The sequence below is a fragment of the Cebus imitator genome, unplaced genomic scaffold (genome assembly GCF_001604975.1).
Source record: "Cebus imitator isolate Cc_AM_T3 unplaced genomic scaffold, Cebus_imitator-1.0 Scaffold419, whole genome shotgun sequence".
In the NCBI taxonomy this organism is placed as follows: domain Eukaryota; kingdom Metazoa; phylum Chordata; class Mammalia; order Primates; family Cebidae; genus Cebus; species Cebus imitator.
In genome coordinates, this window is record NW_016107734.1 from 1,790,982 (window position 1) to 1,805,925 (window position 14,944).

At 45.7% G+C, this 14,944-nt stretch overlaps 1 protein-coding gene across 7 annotated transcripts in view; it reads left to right on the top strand.

Moving 5' to 3' along the window:
* The window catches only part of CALN1 (calneuron 1), a 623,445-nt gene that overhangs the window by 599,968 nt on the left and 8,533 nt on the right, over positions 1–14,944 (top strand). The gene's annotated exons all lie outside the window — the stretch shown is intronic.

Consider the following 14,944-nt stretch of genomic DNA (forward strand, 5'->3'; position numbering starts at 1 on the left):
TGTTTATAATAGCAAAGACCTGGAACCAGCCCAAATGCCCATCAATGATAGACTGGACAGGGAAAATGTGGCACATATACACCATGGAATACTATGCAGCCATCAAAAATGATGAGTTCGTGTCCTTTGTAGGGACATGGGTGAACCTGGAAACCATCATTCTCAGCAAACTGACACAAGAACAGAAAATCAAACACCACATGTTCTCACTCATAGGTGAGTGTTGAACAGTGAGAACACATGGACACAGAGAGGGGAGTATCACACACTGGGGTCTGTCAGGGGGAAGTAGGGGAGGGACAACGGGGGTGGGAGTTGGGGAGAGATACCATGGGGAGAAATGTCAGATACAGGTGAAGGGGAGGAAGGCAGCAAACCGCAACACCATGTGTGTACCTATGCAACAATCTTGCATGTTCTTCACATATACCCTAAAACCTAAAATGCAATAAAAAAATAAATAAAATAAAAACTTACCGAGCCCATATGCCCCTAACAGGTTGGATCTTTAAGTATGTATCCACCAAAAGCCCCCATTCACCATTCATGCTGAATAAGGGAGTTTTTAAAGACATTTTGCCTCAGTTCCACCATTTTTAGGCACCAGACATTTTTGGTTTTATAGAACATAAGCTAAGTGACTCTGCGACAGATTTGTAACTTATTATGTGGTCCCAGGTGCTGGCATCTATGGAATGCAGTGGTCTTTGTGGTTGAATCGTCTCTCTGCCTGTCACCAGATTCTTAATACGCACTCCCATGACAGCTTGTCGTGTCTATTAAGTTTGACAGCACTGGCCCCCACGGTGTTTACTGCTTAATCCGTATGGATGTAGTCCAGGCGGAAGACAGCGGAAGAGGATTGTTGGGCCTGCCTGCCAAGTGCTGGCCATTTATTAGGTTGGTGCATAATTGTGGTTTTGCCTTTAAAAGGACTGGCAATTTTTTTTTTTTCAGTCTTGCTCTGTCACCCAGGCTGCAGTGCAGTGGCATGATCTCAACTCACTGCTCCGACTCCTGGGTTCAAGCGATTCTCTCTCCTGCCTCATCCTCCCCAGCAGCCGGGATTACAAGCACCCGCCACCATGCCCAGCTAATTTTTGTGTTTAGTAGAGACAGGGTTTCACCATGTTGGCCAGTATGATCTCAAAATCCTGACCTGAGGCGATCCACCCACCTTGGCCTCCCAAAGTGCTGGGATTACAGGCATGAGCCATTGTGCCCAGCAATGGCAACCGTTTTAATGGCAAAAACCACAATTACTTTTGCACCAAACTAATATTAACACATTGCATTCAACCCTCTGTGTGCCTCTGAGAGGCAGGTTCTGTTGCCATTTTGGTGCAGATGAGGAAACTGAGGCTCCACAAGTGAAGTCATGTTTCCCAAGTCAAATAGTACCTAAGAATTTTAACCTGCAACCTGGGCTACATGGCAAAACCCTGTCTCTGCAAAAAAAAAAAAATTCACCAGCCGTGGTGGCAGGCGCCAGTAGTCCCAGCTACTCAGGAGGCTGAGGTGGGAGGCTTACTTGAGCCCGGGTGGTTGAGGCTGCAATGAACCATGATCGTGCCACTGCACTCCAGTCTGGGTGACAGAGTGAGACCCTGTCTCAATTTTTTTTTATAAAAATAATTTTAACTAGACAAAGAAAATGTGTCACATGTACACCATAGAATACTACGCAGCCATAAAAAGGAATCCGATCATGTTCTTTGCAGGAACGTGGATGAAGCTGGAAGCCATCAATCTCAGCAAAGTAACACAGGAACAGAAAACCAAACACTGCATGTTCTCACTCATAAGTGGGAGCTGAACTATGAGAACACATGGACACAGGGAGGGGAACATCACACACCAGGGCCTGTCATGGGGGGCAATGGGAAGGAGAGCATCAGGATAAATAGCAAATGCACAAAGGGCTTAAGACCTAGAGGATGGGTTGATGGGTGCAGCAAATCACCATGGCACATGTTTACCTATGAAACAGACCTGCACACTCTGCGCATGTATCCTGGAACTTTAAATTAAAAATTTTTTTTAAATTGCTCAGTTAAAAAAAAAGAAAAACTTTTAACCTGAGTCTACCTGGCAAATCCCTATCCTGTCCTCTTTGCTGGTCACCCTGGGTCATTCACCTGGGATTAAACATTTCAAAGTCTTTGATACAAAACGGTGCTTCCTCAGCATACTCATTTTCCATTTCATCTCAACAAACGCATGTTACATTCGGAAGTTGAGAAGTGCAGTGAGATCTGTGTGCGCCCTCTCAAGACTCGCCCCCCAAGTGTTGTCCCTAAATGGAATACCAGCTGTCAGATTTTTCTAGACTTTCTGACAACAGGCACGAGAGACGCAAGTAAAGCAAAGTCACCCACTGGGGTATAAATGGAACGGCCCGGCATCGCCCAGCGCTGCCCTGCCATGGACAAAAGAGACAAACGCAAGGGTGGTGATGGGCCCGCAGGCTAGGCAGCCCCAGGAAGCTCCCTGGGGAGGATGTGTGGGTTCTGTTCCCAGCTCTGTGCCAACCAGCTGCGTGACCCTGGGAATGTTGGCTAACCTCTCTGCGCCTTATTTTCCTCATGCATCCCATGAAAAGGCTGGATGATGACAATCATATTTAGATACAGAAACTTCTGGGCTCAGTGGAAGGTCAGAAGGAATTTTGCAGCCAAAGCCAAAGTTGCCAGCTGAGACCTCCCCGCTGAAGTCTCAGCGCTTTTGTCGGGCCATCGAGGGCACACCTGGATGGAGAGACCTGTCCTGTCACCTGGCCGTGCACAGTGGTTCTCTCATGCCCGGCTCAATGAAAAGGGAACACTGTGTCATCAACGCCATCTGTTCCCAGCTCTCCTGTGCTGCGAATTTCCCAAAATAAAATCTTTCTCCTTGGGTAGACAGAAGAGGTTAAGGATCTGAGGTCAGTAGCCAGTGGTGAGACAGAGGTTTTCAAAGAGATTTGGGACTTCAGACATAAAAGAACTTTTCTTCTGTTTGCGGACCCTTCACAGCAAACCTGTAGGAGGGAATGAGATTCTGAAACACAAAATAGAGACCGAGCTGGGCACAGTGGCTCACGCCTGTAATCTCAGCACTTTGGGAGGTCAAGGCGGTTGGGTCTCTGAGGTCAAGAGTTCGAGACCAGCCTGACCAACATGGTGAAACCCCGTCTCTACTAAAAATACAAAAAAAAAAAAAAAAAATTTAAACTGGGCATGGTGGCGGGTGCCTATAATCCCAGGTACTCAGGAGGCTGAGGCAGGAGAATCACTTGAACCCAGGAGGCAGAGGTTGCAATGAGCCGAGATCACCCCATTGTACTCCAGCCTGGGCAACAGAGCGAGACTGTCTCAAAAAAAAAAAAAAATAGAGACCCAGAGAGCTTTTTTATATAAATACACTAAAACAAAGCCGATTAAGAGCTCCAGCTCTGCACCCAGGATGAGCCTGGCTTAGCCTTCCCCAGCATGCGGTCACCTGAGTAAATGAATATTGAGAGCCTCGTTTTCTCCACCTGTGAAAGGGGAGTCATGATACAACCTCTGTCATACACGTTATGAAGATGAAACGACGTCATCTATGACAATATTCGGTGCAAAACTCAACACATTAGCACAGGAAGCGAATGAATGAAAAGCAAAGCTAACCAGTCCCTAGCCCCAGTACCTGGACACATTGCTGAGTATGTGCCGCTCCTGGAGCTCCACGCCTTCATGGGGCAGGAGCCACACGTAGCGGGTGTGAGCCTTGCTGTTGACACACTCATTCCTGGAGTCAAGTCACTACCCACCTTGGGGGTATCGAAGGTATTCACCAAGACCCTTGTGGGCCAGGCATTGTAGCTCGCACCTGTAATCCAAATACTTTGGGAGGCAAAGGTGGGAGGATCACTAGAGCCCAGGAGTTAGAGAGTGGCCTGGGCAGCATAGTGAGACCCCCTGTTTACAAAATTTGTTTTTAAAACACTAGCCAAGCATGGTGCAGTCCCAGCTACTCAGGAGACTGAGACGGGAGGATCGCTTGATCCCAAGAGACAGAGGCTGCCGTGAGCTACTATCATGCTACTGCACTCCACCTGGGTGACAGAGTGAAACCCAGGCTATAAAAAATCAAAAATAAAAGATCTGGTTGCAAATAGAAGGAAGCCAACCAAGATTCTTTTAAATTAAAAATCACTGTCTCAAATAATGGGGGGAGTAAGAGCTCAAGCAAAATTCTCTCTCTCTAGCCTGCTCTGTGCCTCTCCCTCTCTCTGTCTTTTTTAACTCCCTGTTAGCTCCATTCTTGGGCAGACTCTCTTCACAGAGTCTCAAGATTTTCTCTCCCAGGATCTGTCTTCATCCGAAAAGGAGCTCAGTCGTCCCTGTTTAACTCAGGGGCCTGCTGTAGAGCGAGCCGAGGTCCCTGGGCACGCCGCCTGGCCAAGCCGGTGTGTGATGATGGAAAAGGTGAAGTCAGGGACCGAGTTCCACTAGATGGAGTGGCGGAGGCCTCAAGCACAGAAGATTAATTTCATTATTAAAACAAGGGGTAGGGCTTCCAGAGGGACAAAAATCAGGCCTGGTATTGCACCGAGAGCCCACTGCAGGACCCTCAAGGCAAAACACAGCCGTCTGGCATGTGGCAAACCTGAGATGCGGGACGTGAGATTTTTGGGGGAGAAAGGACCAGCTCCCAGCCCCACAAGTCGGCATGACTCATCGTCCTCTTAACAAAAGCGCCATGAAACATACCAACCTCACTCTTGTTCCACAGCGGCCGCATGCTCCATGTCTTCCTTAGGGTTTTGTCTGGGGGCCTGGGCATCTCCGATATCATTGCTGTCTACAAAATTCTTTTTCAAAAGCTCTTAAGTAGTTCCATTTTGGGGTGCACACATAGCCAATTTCATAGAATCATAAAATATCAGAACTGGAAGGATCACACAGCAAAACAGCTCCCAGGCCTGGTGGCTCTGCTTATTCTAAGAATCACCTGAGCTGGGATTGCTACTGTTCTGTTTATTAACATCCCTGAACCCATGGCTTCCTGCCAGAAATAAGACTTTTGTTGGTCTGCTGCAGAGCAAGGAATCAGAATTTTCATGGTTCCGCTTTGCCTCATTTGGAAGCCGGGATCTCTGAAGACATGCAGCCCAGCTCCCAAACAAGGAGGTGGAAGCCAGAGGGACTATGAACCCATTGTGTCCAGGGCCATCCTCTGATCAGTGGAAAGTCTGCAGATGACTGTCTCCAGGAGAAAAGCCAAGAGCCGCTGCCTGTCGTTTGCTGAGTGGAGCAGTGTGAATGGCTGTTACAGTGAGAGAGGGAAAGAAGCAGTCAGATGTCTGTCACTAGAGCTGGCAAACCCAGGTCCCACTGGGGCAGCCACAAGTCTGTCGTGCATGGAACCTGTGAGCAAATTTGCAGCAAAATAGGAAACTGGGACGGGCACGGTGTCTCACGCCTGTAATCCCAGCACTTTGGGAGGCCGAGGCGGGTGGATCACTAGATCAGGAGATCAAGACCATCCGGGCCAACATGGTGAAACCCTGTCTCTACTAAAAATACAAAAATTAGCTGGGCGTGGTGGCATGTGCCCGTAATCCCAGCTACTAGAGAGGCTGAGGCAGGAGAATCACTTGAACCCAGGAGGCGGAGGTTGCAGTGAGCTGAAATCGCACCACTGCCCTCCTGCCTGGGTGACAGAGTGAGACTCTGTCTCAAAAAACAAAAAACAGGAAACTCATCTCTGTGTCCTCCGTGACGGCCTCCTCAACTCACGGTTCATTCCCACATACTTTCTGAGCTTCCACTGTGCCAAGTACAGGGCTGAAAAGGAGTCCAAGATTTAGTGGCAAGATAGAAAGGTCACCAGCAGGATGACGTAGTCAATAAGACCCCAAAGGGTCAGTTCCTAAAAAACACGGAACATAGAGTTACTGCAGGACTCAGTAATTCAACCTCTAGGTTCGCACCCAAGAGAATTTAAGACAAACGTTCGTATGTAAACAGGTGTATAGATGTTCACAGCAGCATGATTGATAGTAGCCAAAAGGTGGAAGCAGCCCCAATGTTCATCAGCATTATGAATGAGTAAACAAAATGCAACACAGTCATATGATAAAATATCATCCGGTTATAAAAAGGAATGAAGTACTGGTACATGCGACAAACAGCTGGCGGAACCTTGAAAAACCGTGCTGAAAGAAGTCAGACACAAAAGGTCACCTACCGTATGATCCTATTGATTTGAAAGGCTGAGAGTAGGCAACTCCCTTGAGACAGACCGCAGATTAGCGTTTGCCTGGGGCTGCAGAGAGCAGGACGGGCAGCAACTGCTAACGTGCATGGGACGTCTTTGCCGGGTGATAAAATGCTCTGGAATTAGAAGTGGTGATGGTTGCACAATCTTGCCAGCGTGTTAAACGCTGCTGAATTGTGCACGATTGTAGAACAAGGGCCAATGTTATGGTATGCGAACTGTATCTTAATGAAAAATGATTAAATATTGAAAGCTAGATCATTACACAAAATAAATTGCAGGGAGCAGGCCCTTTTATAGAGCAGGATGTTCAGAAGAAACCTCAGAGGAAAAAAAAGTGTGGGCCAGGCCCCAGAGGAAAACAGGGAAGATGGGCGGGCGCGGTGGCTCACGCCTGTAATCCCAGCACTTTGGGAGGTCAAGGTGGGTGGGTCATGAGGTCAGGAGATCAACACCATCCTGGTCAACATGGTGAAACCCCATCTCTACTAAAAATACAAAAAATCAGCTGGGCATGGTGGCGCGTGCCTGTAATCCCAGCTACTCAGGAGGCTGAGGCAGGAGAATTGCCTGAACCCAGGAGGCGGAGGTTGCGGTGAGCCGAGATTGCGCCATTGCACTCCAGCCTGGGTAACAAGAGTGAAACTCCATCTCAAAAATAATAATAATAATAATAATTAGCTGGGCGTGGTAGCGCAGGCCTGTAATCCCAGCTACTTGGGAGGCTGAGGCAGGAGAATCTCTTGAACCAGGAAGTCAAAGGTTGCACTGAGCCGAGATTGCACCAGTCCATTTCAGCATGGTGACAGAGTGAGACAAAAGAAAGAGAGAGAGAGAAAGAAAGAGAAAGGAAAGAAAGAAAGAGAAAGAAGGAAAGAAAGAGAAAGGAAGGAAGGAGAAAGGAGCAAAGAAAGGAAGAAAAGAAAGAGGGAAAGGGAAGGGAGGAAGGAAGGAAGGGAAAGAAGGAGAGAGAGAAATGGAGGGAAGATCAGAGGGCACCAGTGATCTGCATTGAAGAAAATGAGGGGACCTGCTTGTCTGGAGCAGAAGGGGCCAGGGGAGGGGAAGGGAAGGGTGGTTGGGGAACACAGCGGGAAAGTGGGGCAGAGTGCGGCATGGTCTTCTGGCTGAGCTTAGGGGCTGGAACAGGCTTCTCCCATCAACAGCGGCCTTTGCAGGAAGCCTGCAGGGAAAGGTGAGTCTAGCTGCAGTTCTGAATGAGTAGAAGCAAGAGACGAAAAAGATTTGGGAGCATCTGAGGTAGTGTCTGCCTTGCGCTGTAGGCTGCAGGGAACAGGATGAACCACCAGCAGGGGTTTCTTCCTGCCCTCAGGGGATGCAAGAATGAAATCTTGTGTTTCTCTGCCAATTTGCAGTTGGATGTAGCTTTCACTTTGATTAGCTCATTGATCTTGGAAATAATTCCTGAGATGAGCAGAGCAATTATTAGCTCCTTTTAAAGAGAGAAAAACTGAGGCTCGCAGAAGTTCATTCACTTGTCCAGGACTCCTAAGTGGCAGTTCGGGGAGGAAGTTCAGATCTTGGACTCACAGTTTTTCCCAGGCGGACCTACAGTCTTCTATTACAGACTTCTGAATAATAGACGGCAAGAGTAAATAAACATGCACAAATACGGTACAGTGCAAATGCATGATCACCTTCAATCGTTATCAAGGAACCCATAAATGAGTGCCAGGCCGCAGTCCTGTTCCCCACACCCAGCATCGAGGTGCACTTTTTCTGGACCTGTTTACTGCCATGCAGGAGATCAAGAAGAATTTGTGCACAGGTTTTGAACCTGGGCATTAAAGTAAGCCCTCGGCGCAAATCCCACCTCCACCATTTCCCAAATGACTTTGAACTTCATTTATTGGCATTCAGGCTCCTCACGCAGCGAATGAAGACAACACACCCATCGCACGAGATCCGCCGCTACGCTACGCAACCTCTGCATGTAGAACCAAAAAAGCACTTAAGGTGACCATGCACCCGCATTGTACTATACTTCTGCATGTTTATTTACTCATACTTATTGAACACTGATGCTGGTGTTCAATAAGGAAATCGGAGCATTTAAAAGGTTTATACAAGGGAGTTCATATTTATCAGGCACCAACCATTTTCCAGTTCCTTCCTATATGCATAATCTCCATAACAAGATAGCTTATTTTAAAAGACAGAGACTTGCTCTGTCACCCAGGTTGAAGTGCAGAGGTGTGATCAACCTCTGTCTCCTGGGTTCAAGTGATCCTCCTGCCTCAGCCTCCCAAGTAGCTAGGATTACAGGCACACAATACCACACTCGGTTAATTTTTTTTCTTCTGTATTTTTAGTAGAGACGGGGTTTCGCCATGTTGGCCAGGCTAGTCTCAAACTCCTGACCTCAGATGATCCACCTGCCTCAGCCTCCCAAAGTGCTGAGATTACAGGTGTGAACCTCCAACAAGATAGATCTTATTATCCCACTTTATAGATGAGAAAATTGAGGCCTAGAAAAATTTGCTTGCTCAAGGTCACACAGAGGGTCATGATCCAGATTTTGATCTGGCTCCAAAGTCCTTCCTCTTTGCTTAGCCACGCGATGTATTATAATGTCACAGTGTGGTGGAAAATGATTCCCATCCAAGCACAGGGCATTGACTCAGACTAAGGTCTACTTCAGAGCCACTATGATCCACTGTCGATCTAGAAGCTCCTCCCTCCTTACAGGACGTTGGTCTGAATTCTCCAGGCACTTACTCCATCCTCATCTCTCCCCTTCTACGGCTTGGAAGGATTTTTAGATGAAAGCTGCAGCCCTGCTCTCCTGGGGGATAATCCTGTTGCCGGTAACCTTGTTTCCTGGGTGACCTTCATAAACACGGGCTTCAGCAAAAACTTTCTCCCTCAGCCCAATTATGGAATGTTTCTCTTCCTAAAGCTTTCATGGGCCCTCAAGATGGAATGCAAAAGGGCTGCCTTCCGAAACATTTCCAGGCGAAGAAGCTGCTCAGCATAAATGAGCCAGAAAGTGTCAGGCTATGCTACCGACACCTTCTCATCTGATTTTCTGCTTCAGCCCTTTCCTTCTTAAATACAACCTCCTTTTTCTTTCTGGGACTTGGCATCTTTGCACATTTGCCTACTGGTGGGATAAAGCCCATCTCCACCCCAAGGATACTGTCTTCCTCCAGGTGAGAACTTGTACGATTCTAAGACCCACACCTAAACAGCATTATTTGTATTAGCCAAAAGGTGGAAGCTTGAATCGGCAAGGAGAAAGCTGAGCCACTCATACTTTAAATCACCCCAGGGAAGCAGAACCCCAGTGGATTCAGAAGGGATAAAGATAACAAAGTGAGACCTTAGTGACGACGGTAGAAAGAATTCACAAGCATTATACTGGTGAGGGGGCTGGGGGCTGCGGCTGAGTCCCTGGGCCACCATAAGTGAGATCTTTTTTTTTTTTTTTTTTTTTTTTTTTGAGATGGAGCATCACCCAGGCTGAAGTGCAATAGTGCGATCTTGGCTCACTGCAACCTCTGCCTCCCGAGTTCAAGTGATTCTCCGGCCTCAGCTTCCTGAGTAGCTGGGATTACAGGCACCCACCACCATGCCTGGCTAATTTTTGTATTTTGAGTAGAGACAGGGTTTTACCATGTTGCCCAGGCTGGTTTTGAAACCCTGACCTCATGATCTGCCCGCCTCAACCTCCCAAAGTGCTGGGATTACAGGCATGAGCCACCACGCCCAGCCAAGTCAGATCTTAGACTTACAGTATATCCCAAGCTGACCTATAGTCTTCCATTATAGACTTCTAAATAAAAGAAAGAGTAAATATACAAAAATATAGTACAATGCAAATGCATGATAATCTTCAATGATTATCAAGAAGTGCATGAATCAGTGCCAGGTCATAGTTCTGTCCACCACACCCAGCATTCGAAGTGCATTTTCTTAAATCGTGGCTTTCTGGAGAAACCTTCCACTGCCATTTTCTTAAACTTTTATTAGTTAAAAATGCCATTATTTTTAACTTTTATTTTAGGTTCGGGGGTACATGCACAGGTTTGTTCTATAGTAAACTCATGTCATGGGAGTTTGTTCTACAGATTATTTCATCACCCAGGCACTAAGCCTGGAATCCAACAGTTATTGTTTTCTGCTTCTCTCACCCCCCATCCTCAAACAGGGCATGGTGTGTGTTGTTCCCCTCTTTGCATCCATGTGTTCTCATCCTTCAGCTCCCACTTGTAAGTGAGAACATGTGGTATTTGGATTTCTGTTCCTACATTAGTTTGCTAATGATGATGACCTCCAGCTCCATCCATGTTCCTGCAAAGGATGTGGAAAGCAGTGTGGCGATTCCTCAAAGAGGAAAAAAGAGAACTACCATTCGACCCAGCAATCGCATTATTGGGTATATACCCAAGGGAATATAAATTGTTCCACCTCAAAGACACATGCATGTGTATGTTGGTTGCACCACCATTCATACTAGCAAAGACAAGAAATCAACCTAAATGGCCATCAGTGGTAGATTGGATAAAGAAAATGTGGTACCCGGATTCGGGTGCCATTTTAGCTGGTGACTGGGGCTCCTGAGAGACAGAGTCGCCCATTCAACTGATAAAAAAAGGGGACTGAAACAGGGAGCCAGGCCAGGACATTCCCAGACAAAAAAAAAAAAGTGCCAGGAATCTCAGCACGGTTGTTTCAGCTGGCGCAGTGGGTCACTGCATGGGAAATCACACAGATCCGGGCGCCTTTTCAATAGGTGACTGGAACACCTGGGAGACAGTCACCCGTTCAACTGAACAAAAAAGGGGGGTCTGAGGCAAGGAGCCAGTGATCAGGCACAGCTGGTCCCACGCCCCCAAACACACAAAAAAACAGCAATCTGAAACACTCTGGATTGAGTTTCACAGCAGGCACAGCTGAACCCAGGATGGGCCAGCACTGTGGGGCAGGGGTGTCTGCCATTATTGAGGCAGTCCCCCACTAAGGAGGTAGTCTGCCATTGCTGAGGCAGCCCACCATTACCAAGGCAGCCCACCATTACAGACAGAGTCCACCATTACAGAGATGGGCCGCCATTGCTGAGGCAGTTCTAACTACACCTGTATAAACAGGACTGCAGGGAAGTTCACACGGCAGCTAGGGGGAGCCCATAGCAGCTCAGTGAAGCCTCTGCAGGCAGACAGTGACTAGGCTGCCTCCTCGCTGGGCAGGGCAGCCCTGAAAAAAGGCAGAAGCACAACAGAAACTTGTAAAGAAAGCCCTAACTCCCTGAGACAGGGCACCTGGAGGAAAAAAAAAAAAAAAAACCCGTTTATGAGTTCTGCTGCAGCAGACTTAAACATACCTGCCCAGCAGCTCTGAATGAACAACAGAGCTCACAGCTCAGCACTTGAGCTCCTATAAAGGACAGACTTTCTCCTCAAGAAGCTCTCTGAGCCCTGCATATCCAAAGAGTCCCCTCATAGAGAGCTCAGACTGACATTGGGCAGGTATTCTTCGGGGACAAAGATAGCAGAAGAAACTGGCAGCAACCCTTACTGTTCTGCAGCCACTGCAGGTGATCCCCAGGCAAGTAGGGTCTGGAGTGGACCTCAGCAGTCCTACAGCAGAGGGGCCAGACTGTTAGAAGGAAAACTAAGAAACAGAAGGAAATAACTTCATCATCAGCAAACTGGACGTCCACTCAGAGACCCGATCTGAAAGTCAACAACTACAAAGACGACGAATGAGCATGATGAATTAACAGAATCAGGCATCAGAAGGTGGCTAATAAGAAACTTCACTGAGCTAAAAGAACATGTTGTAACCCAATGCAAACAAACTAAGAACATTGAAAAAAGATTTGATGAAATGCTAACGAGAACAAACAACTTAGGAATATAAGTGGATTGATGGAGCTGAAAAAAATAACATGAGAACTTCATGAAGCCTACACAAGTTTCAACAGCCAAATTGACTGAGGAGAAGAAAGGATATCAGAGGTCGAAGATAACTCAATGAAATAAAACGAGAAGGCAAGATTAGAGAAAAAAGGGTAAAAAGGAATCAACAAAGTCTCCAAAAAATATGAGACTATGTGAAAAGACCTAACCGACATTTAATAGGTATACCTGAATATGACAGAATGAACACAAGCTGGAAAATACTCTTCAGGATAGTAACCAGGAAAACTTCCCCAACATAGCAAGGCAGGCCAATCTTCAAGTCCAGGAAATACAGAGAACACCACAAAGATATTCCTGAACAAGAGCAACCCCAAGGCACATAATCGTCAGATTCACCAGGGTTGAAATGAAGGAGAAAATGCTAAGGGCAGCCAGAGAGAAAGGTCGGGCTACCCACAAAGGGAAGACCATCAGACTCACAGCGGATCTCTCAGCAGAAAAACTACAAGCCAGAAGAGAGTGGGGGCCAATATTCAACATCCTTAAAGAAAACTTTCAACCCAGAATTTCATATCCAGCCAAACTAAGCTTCATAAGTGAAGGAAAAATAAAATCCTTCATGACCAAGTACTCAGAGATTTCATCACCACCAGGCCTGCTTACAAGAGCTTCTGAAAGAAGCACTAAACATAGAAAGGAACAACAAGTACTAGCCACTCCAAACACATACCAAATGGTAAACAGCATCGACACAATGAAGAAACTGCCCAGAAACTAACTCAGAACCGCACAGCTTCATGGAAACTGAACAACTAGCTCTTGAATGTTCACTGGATAAACAATGAAATGAAGGCAGAAATAAAGATGTTCTTCGAAACCAACAAGAACAAAGACACAACATACCAGAATGGGCTAAAAATTAATGGGCTAAACAGCCAGCTAGCATCAAAATGGCAGGATCAAATTCACATATAACAATATTAACCCTAAATGTAAATGGGCTAAATGCCCCAGTCAAAAGACACAGACTGGCAAATTGGATAAAAAGCCAGAACCCATCTGTGTGATGTATCCAGGAAACCCATCTCACATGCAAGGATACACAAAGGCTAAAAGTAAAGGGATGGAGGAAGATTTACCAAGCAAATGGAGAGCAAAAAATAGCAGGAGTTGCAATTCTCGTCTCTGATAAAATAGGCTTTAAACCAACAAAGATCAAAAGAAACAAAGAAGGGCATTACATAATGGTAAAAAGATCAACGCAACAAGAAGAGCTAATGATCATAAATATATACGCACCCAATTCAGGAGCACCCAGATAGGTAAAGCAAGTTCTTAATGACTTACAATGAGACGTAGACTCCCACACAATAATAGCAGGAGACTTTAACGCCCCATTGTCAATATTAGACACATCAGTGAGACAAAATTAACAAGGATAGCCAGAACTTGAACTCAAGCCTGGACCAGGCAAACCTAATAGACATTTACAGAACTCTTCAGACCAAATCCACAGAATATACATTCTTCTCAGCACCACATCACACCTACTCTAAAATTGACCACGTGATTGGAAGTAAATCACTCCTCAGCAAATGCAAAAGAACAGAAATCATAACAAACAGTCTCTCAGACCACAGTGCAATCAAGTTAGAACTCAGAATTCATAAACTAAATCAGAACTGCACAGCTTCATGGAAACTGAACAACTGGCTCTTGAATGTTGACTGGATAAACAATGAAATGAAGGCAGAAATAAAGATGTTCTTCAAAACCAAGGAGAACAAAGACACAACATACCAGAATCTCTGGGACACATTAAAGCAGTCTCTAGAGGAAAATATGTAGTAATAAATGCCCACATGAGAAGCAAGGAAAGATCTAAAATCAATACCCTATTGTCAAAATTGAAAGAGCTAGAGGAGCAAGATCAAAAAAACTCAAAACCTAGCAGAAGACAAGAAATAACTAAGATCAGAGCAGAACAGAAGGAGATAGAGACACAAAAAAACCCTTCAAAAAAAATCAATAAATCCAAGAGCTGGTTTTTTGAAAAGATCAACAAAATAGACCACTAGCCAGATTAATAAAAAAGAAAAGAGAGAAGAATTAAATAGATGCAGTAAAAAATGAGAAAGGGGATATCATCACAGTTTCCACAGAAATACAAACCATCATCAGAGATTATTACAAACAACTCTATGCACATAAGCTAGTAAATCTGGAAGAAATGGATAAATTCCTTGACACTTGCCTCCTCCCAAGCCTTAACCAGGAAGAAGTCGAAACCCTGAATAGACCAATAAGAAGGGCAGAAGTTGAGGCAGCAATTAAGAACCTACCACCCAAAAAAGCCCAGGTCCAGATGGGTTCACAGTCGAATTCTATCAGACATACAAAGAGGAGCTGGTACCATTCCTTCTGAAACTATTCCAAACAATCCAAAAAGAGGGAATCCTTCCCAAATCATTTTATGAGACCAACATCATCCTGATACCAAAACCCGGCAGACACTAAGCAAGAAAGGAAAACTTCAGGCCAATATCCATGACGAACATAGATGCAAAAATCTTGAATAAAATACTGACAAGCCAATTGCAACAGCACATCAAAAAGCTTATCCACCACGATCAAGTAGGCTTCATCCCAGGGATGCAAGGCTGATTCAACATATGCAAGTCTATAAACATAATTCACCACATAAACAGAACCAAAGACAAAAACCACAACATTATCTCAATTGATGCAGAGAAGGCCTTTGACAAAATCCAACAGCCCTTTATGCTAAAAACCCTCAATAAAATAGGTATTGA